At 51.2% G+C, this 12,662-nt stretch overlaps 1 protein-coding gene across 2 annotated transcripts in view; it reads right to left on the reverse strand.

Moving 5' to 3' along the window:
* LOC126519714 (uncharacterized) overlaps window positions 1-12,662 on the reverse strand; it is a 73,886-nt gene that overhangs the window by 42,794 nt on the left and 18,430 nt on the right. The gene's annotated exons all lie outside the window — the stretch shown is intronic.

The raw sequence follows: 12,662 nt of genomic DNA on the forward strand, positions 1-12,662 counted from the left end.
CGCAGCTTCATCATGTGGCGATGATTCAACGACCGGGAGGGCAGTACGTCGATGTGTCACCACGAAGATCGCCATTTGAGACAGAGGGGGGTGGGTGAAAAGTGTCCGGTCAGAGTAACTGCGTAAACAAGGAACTTTTAAGATGTGGCTCGTGCAATGCCACTGCTGCCAGTGAAGGGTGGGCATTGGTGCGTGCTTATTTAAAGGGATGGTGCTCCGGGCAGCGACCTCCAGTGGTAATCTCGTTGATGTTGTCAGCAGGCCACGATGTATTCACGCAGCCGCAGCTTCATCATGTGGCGATGATTCAGCGTCCGGGAGGGCAGTACGTCGATGTGTCACCACGAAGATCGCCATTTGAGACAGAGGGGGGTGGGTGAAAAGTGTCCGGTCAGAGTAACTGCGTAAACAAGGAACTTTTAAGATGTGGCTCGTGCAATGCCACTGCTGCCAGTGAAGGGTGGGCATTGGTGCGTGCTTATTTAAAGGGATGGTGCTCCGGGCAGCGACCTCCAGTGGTAATCTCGTTGATGTTGTCAGCAGGCCACGATGTATTCACGCAGACGCAGCTTCATCATGTGGCGATGATTCAGCGTCCGGGAGGGCAGTACGTCGATGTGTCACCACGAAGATCGCCATTTGAGACAGAGGGGGGTGGGTGAAAAGTGTCCGGTCAGAGTAACTGCGTAAACAAGGAACTTTTAAGATGTGGCTCGTGCAATGCCACTGCTGCCAGTGAAGGGTGGGCATTGGTGCGTGCTTATTTAAAGGGATGGTGCTCCGGGCAGCGACCTCCAGTGGTAATCTCGTTGATGTTGTCAGCAGGCCACAATGTATTCACGCAAACGTAGCTTCATCATGTGGCGATGATTCAGCGACCGGGAGGGCAGTACGTCGATGTGTCACCACGAAGATCGCCATTTGAGACAGAGGGGGGTGGGTGAAAAGTGTCCGGTCAGAGTAACTGCGTAAACAAGGAACCTTTAGGATGTGGCTCGTGCAATGCCACTGCTGCCAGTGAAGGGTGGGCATTGGTGCGTGCTTATTTAAAGGGATGGTGCTCCGGGCAGCGACCTCCAGTGGTAATCTCGTTGATGTTGTCAGCAGGCCACGATGTATTCACGCAGACGCAGCTTCATCATGTGGCGATGATTCAGCGTCCGGGAGGGCAGTACGTCGATGTGTCACCACGAAGATCGCCGCTTGAGACAGAGGGGGGTGGGTGAAAAGTGTCCGGTCAGAGTAACTGCGTAAACAAGGAACCTTTAGGATGTGGCTCGTGCAATGCCACTGCTGCCAGTGAAGGCTGGGCATTGGTGCGTGCTTATTTAAAGGGATGGTGCTCCGGGCAGCGACCTCCAGTGGTAATCTCGTTGATGTTGTCAGCAGGCCACGATGTATTCACGCAGACGCAGCTTCATCATGTGGCGATGATTCAGCGTCCGGGAGGGCAGTACGTCGATGTGTCACCACGAAGATCGCCGTTTGAGACAGAGGGGGGTGGGTGAAAAGTGTCCGGTCAGAGTAACTGCGTAAACAAGGAACTTTTAAGATGTGGCTCGTGCAATGCCACTGCTGCCAGTGAAGGGTGGGCATTGGTGCGTGCTTATTTAAAGGGATGGTGCTCCGGGCAGCGACCTCCAGTGGTAATCTCGTTGATGTTGTCAGCAGGCCACAATGTATTCACGCAAACGTAGCTTCATCATGTGGCGATGATTCAGCGACCGGGAGGGCAGTACGTCGATGTGTCACCACGAAGATCGCCATTTGAGACAGAGGGGGGTGGGTGAAAAGTGTCCGGTCAGAGTAACTGCGTAAACAAGGAACCTTTAGGATGTGGCTCGTGCAATGCCACTGCTGCCAGTGAAGGGTGGGCATTGGTGCGTGCTTATTTAAAGGGATGGTGCTCCGGGCAGCGACCTCCAGTGGTAATCTCGTTGATGTTGTCAGCAGGCCACGATGTATTCACGCAGACGCAGCTTCATCATGTGGCGATGATTCAGCGTCCGGGAGGGCAGTACGTCGATGTGTCACCACGAAGATCGCCGTTTGAGACAGAGGGGGGTGGGTGAAAAGTGTCCGGTCAGAGTAACTGCGTAAACAAGGAACTTTTAAGATGTGGCTCGTGCAATGCCACTGCTGCCAGTGAAGGGTGGGCATTGGTGCGTGCTTATTTAAAGGGATGGTGCTCCGGGCAGCGACCTCCAGTGGTAATCTCGTTGATGTTGTCAGCAGGCCACAATGTATTCACGCAAACGTAGCTTCATCATGTGGCGATGATTCAGCGACCGGGAGGGCAGTACGTCGATGTGTCACCACGAAGATCGCCATTTGAGACAGAGGGGGGTGGGTGAAAAGTGTCCGGTCAGAGTAACTGCGTAAACAAGGAACCTTTAGGATGTGGCTCGTGCAATGCCACTGCTGCCAGTGAAGGGTGGGCATTGGTGCGTGCTTATTTAAAGGGATGGTGCTCCGGGCAGCGACCTCCAGTGGTAATCTCGTTGATGTTGTCAGCAGGCCACGATGTATTCACGCAGACGCAGCTTCATCATGTGGCGATGATTCAGCGTCCGGGAGGGCAGTACGTCGATGTGTCACCACGAAGATCGCCGCTTGAGACAGAGGGGGGTGGGTGAAAAGTGTCCGGTCAGAGTAACTGCGTAAACAAGGAACCTTTAGGATGTGGCTCGTGCAATGCCACTGCTGCCAGTGAAGGCTGGGCATTGGTGCGTGCTTATTTAAAGGGATGGTGCTCCGGGCAGCGACCTCCAGTGGTAATCTCGTTGATGTTGTCAGCAGGCCACGATGTATTCACGCAGACGCAGCTTCATCATGTGGCGATGATTCAGCGTCCGGGAGGGCAGTACGTCGATGTGTCACCACGAAGATCGCCGTTTGAGACAGAGGGGGGTGGGTGAAAAGTGTCCGGTCAGAGTAACTGCGTAAACAAGGAACTTTTAAGATGTGGCTCGTGCAATGCCACTGCTGCCAGTGAAGGGTGGGCATTGGTGCGTGCTTATTTAAAGGGATGGTGCTCCGGGCAGCGACCTCCAGTGGTAATCTCGTTGATGTTGTCAGCAGGCCACAATGTATTCACGCAAACGTAGCTTCATCATGTGGCGATGATTCAGCGAACGGGAGGGCAGTACGTCGATGTGTCACCACGAAGATCGCCATTTGAGACAGAGGGGGGTGGGTGAAAAGTGTCCGGTCAGAGTAACTGCGTAAACAAGGAACCTTTAGGATGTGGCTCGTGCAATGCCACTGCTGCCAGTGAAGGGTGGGCATTGGTGCGTGCTTATTTAAAGGGATGGTGCTCCGGGCAGCGACCTCCAGTGGTAATCTCGTTGATGTTGTCAGCAGGCCACGATGTATTCACGCAGACGCAGCTTCATCATGTGGCGATGATTCAGCGTCCGGGAGGGCAGTACGTCGATGTGTCACCACGAAGATCGCCATTTGAGACAGAGGGGGGTGGGTGAAAAGTGTCCGGTCAGAGTAACTGCGTAAACAAGGAACTTTTAAGATGTGGCTCGTGCAATGCCACTGCTGCCAGTGAAGGGTGGGCATTGGTGCGTGCTTATTTAAAGGGATGGTGCTCCGGGCAGCGACCTCCAGTGGTAATCTCGTTGATGTTGTCAGCAGGCCACAATGTATTCACGCAAACGTAGCTTCATCATGTGGCGATGATTCAGCGACCGGGAGGGCAGTACGTCGATGTGTCACCACGAAGATCGCCATTTGAGACAGAGGTGGGTGGGTGAAAAGTGTCCGGTCAGAGTAACTGCGTAAACAAGGAACCTTTAGGATGTGGCTCGTGCAATGCCACTGCTGCCAGTGAAGGGTGGGCATTGGTGCGTGCTTATTTAAAGGGATGGTGCTCCGGGCAGCGACCTCCAGTGGTAATCTCGTTGATGTTGTCAGCAGGCCACGATGTATTCACGCAGACGCAGCTTCATCATGTGGCGATGATTCAGCGTCCGGGAGGGCAGTACGTCGATGTGTCACCACGAAGATCGCCGCTTGAGACAGAGGGGGGTGGGTGAAAAGTGTCCGGTCAGAGTAACTGCGTAAACAAGGAACCTTTAGGATGTGGCTCGTGCAATGCCACTGCTGCCAGTGAAGGCTGGGCATTGGTGCGTGCTTATTTAAAGGGATGGTGCTCCGGGCAGCGACCTCCAGTGGTAATCTCGTTGATGTTGTCAGCAGGCCACGATGTATTCACGCAGACGCAGCTTCATCATGTGGCGATGATTCAGCGTCCGGGAGGGCAGTACGTCGATGTGTCACCACGAAGATCGCCATTTGAGACAGAGGGGGGTGGGTGAAAAGTGTCCGGTCAGAGTAACTGCGTAAACAAGGAACTTTTAAGATGTGGCTCGTGCAATGCCACTGCTGCCAGTGAAGGGTGGGCATTGGTGCGTGCTTATTTAAAGGGATGGTGCTCCGGGCAGCGACCTCCAGTGGTAATCTCGTTGATGTTGTCAGCAGGCCACAATGTATTCACGCAAACGTAGCTTCATCATGTGGCGATGATTCAGCGACCGGGAGGGCAGTACGTCGATGTGTCACCACGAAGATCGCCATTTGAGACAGAGGGGGGTGGGTGAAAAGTGTCCGGTCAGAGTAACTGCGTAAACAAGGAACCTTTAGGATGTGGCTCGTGCAATGCCACTGCTGCCAGTGAAGGGTGGGCATTGGTGCGTGCTTATTTAAAGGGATGGTGCTCCGGGCAGCGACCTCCAGTGGTAATCTCGTTGATGTTGTCAGCAGGCCACGATGTATTCACGCAGACGCAGCTTCATCATGTGGCGATGATTCAGCGTCCGGGAGGGCAGTACGTCGATGTGTCACCACGAAGATCGCCGCTTGAGACAGAGGGGGGTGGGTGAAAAGTGTCCGGTCAGAGTAACTGCGTAAACAAGGAACCTTTAGGATGTGGCTCGTGCAATGCCACTGCTGCCAGTGAAGGCTGGGCATTGGTGCGTGCTTATTTAAAGGGATGGTGCTCCGGGCAGCGACCTCCAGTGGTAATCTCGTTGATGTTGTCAGCAGGCCACGATGTATTCACGCAGACGCAGCTTCATCATGTGGCGATGATTCAGCGTCCGGGAGGGCAGTACGTCGATGTGTCACCACGAAGATCGCCGTTTGAGACAGAGGGGGGTGGGTGAAAAGTGTCCGGTCAGAGTAACTGCGTAAACAAGGAACCTTTAGGATGTGGCTCGTGCAATGCCACTGCTGCCAGTGAAGGCTGGGCATTGGTGCGTGCTTATTTAAAGGGATGGTGCTCCGGGCAGCGACCTCCAGTGGTAATCTCGTTGATGTTGTCAGCAGGCCACGATGTATTCACGCAGACGCAGCTTCATCATGTGGCGATGATTCAGCGTCCGGGAGGGCAGTACGTCGATGTGTCACCACGAAGATCGCCGCTTGAGACAGAGGGGGGTGGGTGAAAAGTGTCCGGTCAGAGTAACTGCGTAAACAAGGAACCTTTAGGATGTGGCTCGTGCAATGCCACTGCTGCCAGTGAAGGCTGGGCATTGGTGCGTGCTTATTTAAAGGGATGGTGCTCCGGGCAGCGACCTCCAGTGGTAATCTCGTTGATGTTGTCAGCAGGCCACGATGTATTCACGCAGACGCAGCTTCATCATGTGGCGATGATTCAGCGTCCGGGAGGGCAGTACGTCGATGTGTCACCACGAAGATCGCCGCTTGAGACAGAGGGGGGTGGGTGAAAAGTGTCCGGTCAGAGTAACTGCGTAAACAAGGAACCTTTAGGATGTGGCTCGTGCAATGCCACTGCTGCCAGTGAAGGCTGGGCATTGGTGCGTGCTTATTTAAAGGGATGGTGCTCCGGGCAGCGACCTCCAGTGGTAATCTCGTTGATGTTGTCAGCAGGCCACGATGTATTCACGCAGACGCAGCTTCATCATGTGGCGATGATTCAGCGTCCGGGAGGGCAGTACGTCGATGTGTCACCACGAAGATCGCCGCTTGAGACAGAGGGGGGTGGGTGAAAAGTGTCCGGTCAGAGTAACTGCGTAAACAAGGAACCTTTAGGATGTGGCTCGTGCAATGCCACTGCTGCCAGTGAAGGCTGGGCATTGGTGCGTGCTTATTTAAAGGGATGGTGCTCCGGGCAGCGACCTCCAGTGGTAATCTCGTTGATGTTGTCAGCAGGCCACGATGTATTCACGCAGACGCAGCTTCATCATGTGGCGATGATTCAGCGTCCGGGAGGGCAGTACGTCGATGTGTCACCACGAAGATCGCCGCTTGAGACAGAGGGGGGTGGGTGAAAAGTGTCCGGTCAGAGTAACTGCGTAAACAAGGAACCTTTAGGATGTGGCTCGTGCAATGCCACTGCTGCCAGTGAAGGCTGGGCATTGGTGCGTGCTTATTTAAAGGGATGGTGCTCCGGGCAGCGACCTCCAGTGGTAATCTCGTTGATGTTGTCAGCAGGCCACGATGTATTCACGCAGACGCAGCTTCATCATGTGGCGATGATTCAGCGTCCGGGAGGGCAGTACGTCGATGTGTCACCACGAAGATCGCCGCTTGAGACAGAGGGGGGTGGGTGAAAAGTGTCCGGTCAGAGTAACTGCGTAAACAAGGAACCTTTAGGATGTGGCTCGTGCAATGCCACTGCTGCCAGTGAAGGCTGGGCATTGGTGCGTGCTTATTTAAAGGGATGGTGCTCCGGGCAGCGACCTCCAGTGGTAATCTCGTTGATGTTGTCAGCAGGCCACGATGTATTCACGCAGACGCAGCTTCATCATGTGGCGATGATTCAGCGTCCGGGAGGGCAGTACGTCGATGTGTCACCACGAAGATCGCCGCTTGAGACAGAGGGGGGTGGGTGAAAAGTGTCCGGTCAGAGTAACTGCGTAAACAAGGAACCTTTAGGATGTGGCTCGTGCAATGCCACTGCTGCCAGTGAAGGCTGGGCATTGGTGCGTGCTTATTTAAAGGGATGGTGCTCCGGGCAGCGACCTCCAGTGGTAATCTCGTTGATGTTGTCAGCAGGCCACGATGTATTCACGCAGACGCAGCTTCATCATGTGGCGATGATTCAGCGTCCGGGAGGGCAGTACGTCGATGTGTCACCACGAAGATCGCCGTTTGAGACAGAGGGGGGTGGGTGAAAAGTGTCCGGTCAGAGTAACTGCGTAAACAAGGAACCTTTAGGATGTGGCTCGTGCAATGCCACTGCTGCCAGTGAAGGCTGGGCATTGGTGCGTGCTTATTTAAAGGGATGGTGCTCCGGGCAGCGACCTCCAGTGGTAATCTCGTTGATGTTGTCAGCAGGCCACGATGTATTCACGCAGACGCAGCTTCATCATGTGGCGATGATTCAGCGTCCGGGAGGGCAGTACGTCGATGTGTCACCACGAAGATCGCCGTTTGAGACAGAGGGGGGTGGGTGAAAAGTGTCCGGTCAGGGTAACTGCGTAAACAAGGAACTTTTAAGATGTGGCTCGTGCAATGCCACTGCTGCCAGTGACTAATCTGCCATGCAAGTGTTTTCCGAGAAGAGGGCGCTGGCTGAAAAGCTGGCTCACAGCTTCAGTAAGTTTGAGGCTGCTGTCGTCGCTGCTAGGCTGCTGCCGTATCAAACAAAAATAAGTAGACTTTTGCCGCACGAAGTGAATAAATACTGCATGTTTTTGCCCTTTCATCACACTCTCTCTGAGTTCCGTTTTTGACAGGTAAGTGGTCGACCTCATGCTATTTCGGTTAAGTAGTACTACTGTTTAGTACATACTTTTTCTGGGCTCCAGCCAACTACGGTTTAATTAGGTTTCACTGTACCGAGTACCGGCCACAAGTGTGGCAAGCGTCCGCTCCCTCCTGAGGGGTGAGGGCATTCCGCAGCTGCTATAACGGACACCCCTGCCAACGTACTTGCAGCCTTCAGCATAAGCTTGGAGCATTCGTGTTGATCTAAAGCGAGAAGCGTGTTGAGCTGACTACTCCATACGTAGCAATGTAATTCAACATTTTGTTACTCGTTATGTCGTCCCCTCATCTCTGCCTGGGCACCTCTCTGCTGCTGGTCAAGCACCAGACTGCTGGACCAATGCTACCTCAATGGTCCCAGTGCCGTTCGTGACACTGGTTTGCGAGTGTCCCCCTGGAAGTAAAGTAATTATATGCCGCCCGCAGGAGAGTCACATGGGCGAGAATCTTGCAGGAGCGCTTTGAATGGCAAGAAATGAGATAGAAATCAGTTTTCGTGATGCCTTTACCTGGAAACAATATGTGCGAGAATGGCAATAATAAAATGCGCAAGCGTGGGCATAAACATGTGGTAGTAAGGTGAAGTGGAAGTACTCCACCCAAACTACCAGATTAGAAGACGCCACAGAGTGAAGCGAAAAATCAGTTTTCACGGAAGCCAAGGGGTGACAACACAATAAGAATTTTTTCTAGAAGTCGCAAAAGGTTGCAGCACCTCCGAAGCACCATTAAGCTGCGCTTTGTTCCGAAAAGGCACTTTATTATGAAACATTTGGTCAGTGATTTATATGAATGGAGGTGACCTTCAACAGGCTAAGAATCCAGGGTAAACAAGGGGAAGTTGGGAGATGGAAATTCAAGACAATGAGCAAAATGAGAACAAGATGAAAGCAGGAGCCAACGTTTCGACAAGTGGACTTGTTTTCTTGCATATGTCACCTTGAAGAAGACAAGTCCACTTGACGAAACGTTGGCTCCTGCTTTCACCTTGTTCTCCTTTTGCTCATCTTCAACGGGCTAAGCACATAAAAACATTTTGAAACCCTGTATAGCAAAGAATAACTGCTTATTTACTATTCTCTATTTTATTTATCTTTATCCCACTTTATTACCAGTACAGTCAATGACTGATTATTCGGACACCGACAATGCAGAAATGCTTGATCATTCAAACAGCCCCACAGCACCGCCACTAACCCCATAGGCTTAAAGGCGAACTGCAACGAAATTTCACTTGGGCTAAATTGGCTATAAATGCATAGCATGTACTAGTATGAAAGTAATCTTGGCAAGGCCGCAGGGCTGGTAACTGTCTAATTTTCTTATTATACTTGTGGAGAAGTTTCTGTGCCTATGAAGGGAAAGCTACGGAGGCAAAGTGCGCACAAGTTAGAACACTTCTGAAAAGAGAAGAGAGAATCAACTTTTATACTGAGCCCTTAGTAACGGTTGGTGTGCGCTGGCACCAGATGGGGTGGAAGCTTCTTCTCAGGTCCCATATGCGTCCAGCAGCTTTTGGCCCCTAGCCGCCAGCGCAAGCTGGGTCGGTAGGTCGGGGCTGGACAACAAGGTCTCCCATCGCTCGGGGGAGGGTTAGGGCTGAGGAGGGTGGGGGGTAGGGATGGTGGGGGGTTCTTGAGCTTAGTGCACTCTGCAAGGGGCTGTGCTAGAGTGCATTTTGATCGTCTGCAAAACGGGCATGAAGTGTCATGCTCTGTTGGGAACATCTTGTGCAAGAGCACGGGATGCGCTAGCGACCCCGCTCTGAAAAGAGTCCTGCGTTTTAATCCATGATAGTTTAGGCTAGACATGACAAAATATAAACACCTTATTAGCAACAGTTAAATATGACAGAACACACCGAGCGTAAAGGATTACATCAAGCGTAAAGGCTTTTCCCTTCCGCATCTGGGTAAACATGAAACCATTGCACGTGAAAGCTGCGTCGATTTACCGTATGTTCCGAGCAAACAAGAGCACCGTCAAATGCTGCCAGACCACTTGGCAAGGTAACACATGTGCAGCAGCCATGCGCTCATAGCTTTCCCTTCATAGCCACAGAAAGTTGTCTGCGAGTACAGCAGACTTTAAATAGAGCCTAAGCAGACAATGCATGCACCTGGTGGTTAGCAGTAGTGATGCAGATGTGTCGAAAGTCCCAGAACCGCATGCGACTGCTGATATTTCACTGCGCTAGAGTGCGCCCAGGCGCACTGCATGCTCAACATTTTCCGGTTGATGGGCACCTCTGTCAACGTGCTTTGTCTTTGATACACACATGAATTAAGCTGTTGCAAGACTGCCAACACGTTGCGTAGCCATCGCATGCTTGAACGCGTGCTCGAGCACGAGCGATGGTAGTGCAGAACAAAACGCTGCACAGAGGAAGGCAGAACACATTTTTCCTGTCCCAGCTTTCAGGGCTCAAGCGTGCGACGTGCCGCAGCATGAGACACAGACCAGCCAGTGCGTATGAAGCATGTAAAGTGCACTTGACGAAGCTGCACAGGTTTCTTTCATATGGTCACTTACCTATGCAAGATTCCTTGTCAAACGCTTTCTCGGAATGACTATAAGTGCACCCAGTTCTTTGAAACTGTATTCTTTCGCTCCAGGATACCATGCATTTGAAGATAAGACCGCCAAAAATGTAAACAAATGCATTCTTCATACTGCCTTCGTAGCACTCGTTCATTAGAGGGCCTATTTGCACTACTGACTTTCGTTTTTGTTGGCAGTAAAATGCGAAACATTGCGCAAATCAATGCAGCACAAGATGCTGATGCACACTGAGCTTGCGAGACCTGAAAGGCCCAAGACGTGTTCTGTCGTTTTGCTATTGCACGAAAGGCAATAAGTGCCGCCAGAGCGAAACAGGCAAAAGGTTATGCACTTTGCACCAAGCCTTAGCTACTTCCCATCCTTACTACAGACGGCAGTACTTGCCTGCTCGCTGTAAGGTAGCCAAGGTCCCTTAGGTTGGTCACCTCCATGAGCTCATCTCCAAGCAGAGACGGAACACACCGAGCCTCTGCTCATTGAACGTAGACAGCCCGACACGGAAAACCAGCCTGACTAGAAGAAGAATGCTTCACTTTGGAAGAGCATCCTGAAGAAGCTCACAAAGCAGCTTGCAGTATACTAACTGTGTAGCTAGCAGACGTGCGCTACATGTTCGCTGATACACGAGAATGGTAAAAGCATGTGAAGCAGTCAATACGGGTGCTGGTTCTCAACGGTCTAAGTCATATGTCACTTCTGGCGGGGGGTAATGGTGGCATTTTTTTCAGTTTCAGGATGAAAAACAGATTTTTGTGATCGTATTGTGGTGCATCCAATCCACTCGTACTTCCAGCATAAAATTTTGCACAGAGGCTACTGTATGTCTAAATTATCTGAAACTGGGCTTCTCACACGGTCGAAATTCTTGTTGCAGTAGGCCCTTGATGTATAAGGATGACCTAAATTTCGGATACCTTATAGTGCATAGCTCCATAATTCAGACTCAGACTGCACGACCGTGTGCTTATGTGGCCAGTGGTTATGCTATCAGTACTTTGTGGCACCAAATCTACTGAAGCCTACTCAATCTTGTAGTCGCCGAAGAGAATTCGGTGCATGTACCTTCGTCTATCTGCAGCAACAGCATGACAATGGTCAAGATACAGGCCACAGATTTGTAGCGACACCTTCCACTTGATTCTAAGCCGCTGTTACCACCTACTTTTCAAGGCCAGCTAACATGCATCTCCTGGCTGCAGAGGATGCATAACCGGGGTTGCACAGTATCTGAAAACTTTGGATTTTTTTTATATACATAAACCTTACTGCATGAACTTCTGAGACAGACTGTACATGCTGGAAGTTGTAGGGCACCATCTGAGGAGTGCCTCACCCCAAGCATGTTTAAAAATTGGTTCCTTGTTGTAGGAGATAGGAGAAATTAAAATGTTGCCAGAAGCAGAGCTCAAATGGCAATGTAAACACTTTCTCCTTCTGTCTTGGCTAGCTTCAACAAGTGACATTTCTATCCTGCCTTCTGCCATATTGCAACCGAGGGACCATGTGACGTTTATACCCCTGTCAAGAGGGCAAGTTAAGTGCCCTTAATGAGAGTGTCACTCGGTTTAAGTGCACTTTGCCAAATCTAGACATCGCAAGTGGAGTGTACTTGGCGGAGAGTGCACTCCGAGCAGAGTGCGTTCACGGAACGCACTTGCCACTAGCGGTTTCAATGGTACACTCTCATGATCCGGATTAGTGGTCACTACCTGCCCTTAGTAGATGCATTCCTTTACCACTTCCAGTGCCACGCTACCTATCTTAAACTGCTGTTCCCTTCCAAGATTGTTAAACATTACTTTAGTTTTCTGCAGCTTAGTTTTTAGACCCACCTTTCTGCTTTGCCTGTCCAGGTCAGTGGGCATGCATTGCAATTGGTCCCCTGAGTTACTAAGCAAGGCAATATCATCAGCGAATCGCAAGTTACTAAGGTGTTCTCCATTAACTCTTATCCTCAATTCTTTCCAATCTATGAACCATGTCTCTGAATACCTGTCTCTGAATACCTCCAGTAAGCACGCTGTGAATAGCATTGGAGGGATCGTATCTCCCTGCCTGACACCCTTCTTTATTGGGGTTTTGTTGCTTTCTTTATGGAGGACTACGATGGCTGTGGAGCTGCTATAGATATCTTTCAGTATTTTTACATACAGCTCGTCTACACCTCGATTCCGTAATGCCTGCATGAGCACTGAGGTTTTGACCGAATCAAACACTTTCTCATAATCAATGAAAGTGATTACCTGATTGTTGTATGTTACCAGCTATATCCTTATTAATCAGGAATGTGACTCATGAGAGCAATTTTGTGTGCGGCGAGCGACGAAACAGGCTGTCGCCCGAGCAGATCGCTTGTT

Source organism: Dermacentor andersoni, chromosome 10, assembly GCF_023375885.2.
Source record: "Dermacentor andersoni chromosome 10, qqDerAnde1_hic_scaffold, whole genome shotgun sequence".
Classification (NCBI taxonomy): Eukaryota; Metazoa; Arthropoda; class Arachnida; order Ixodida; family Ixodidae; genus Dermacentor; species Dermacentor andersoni.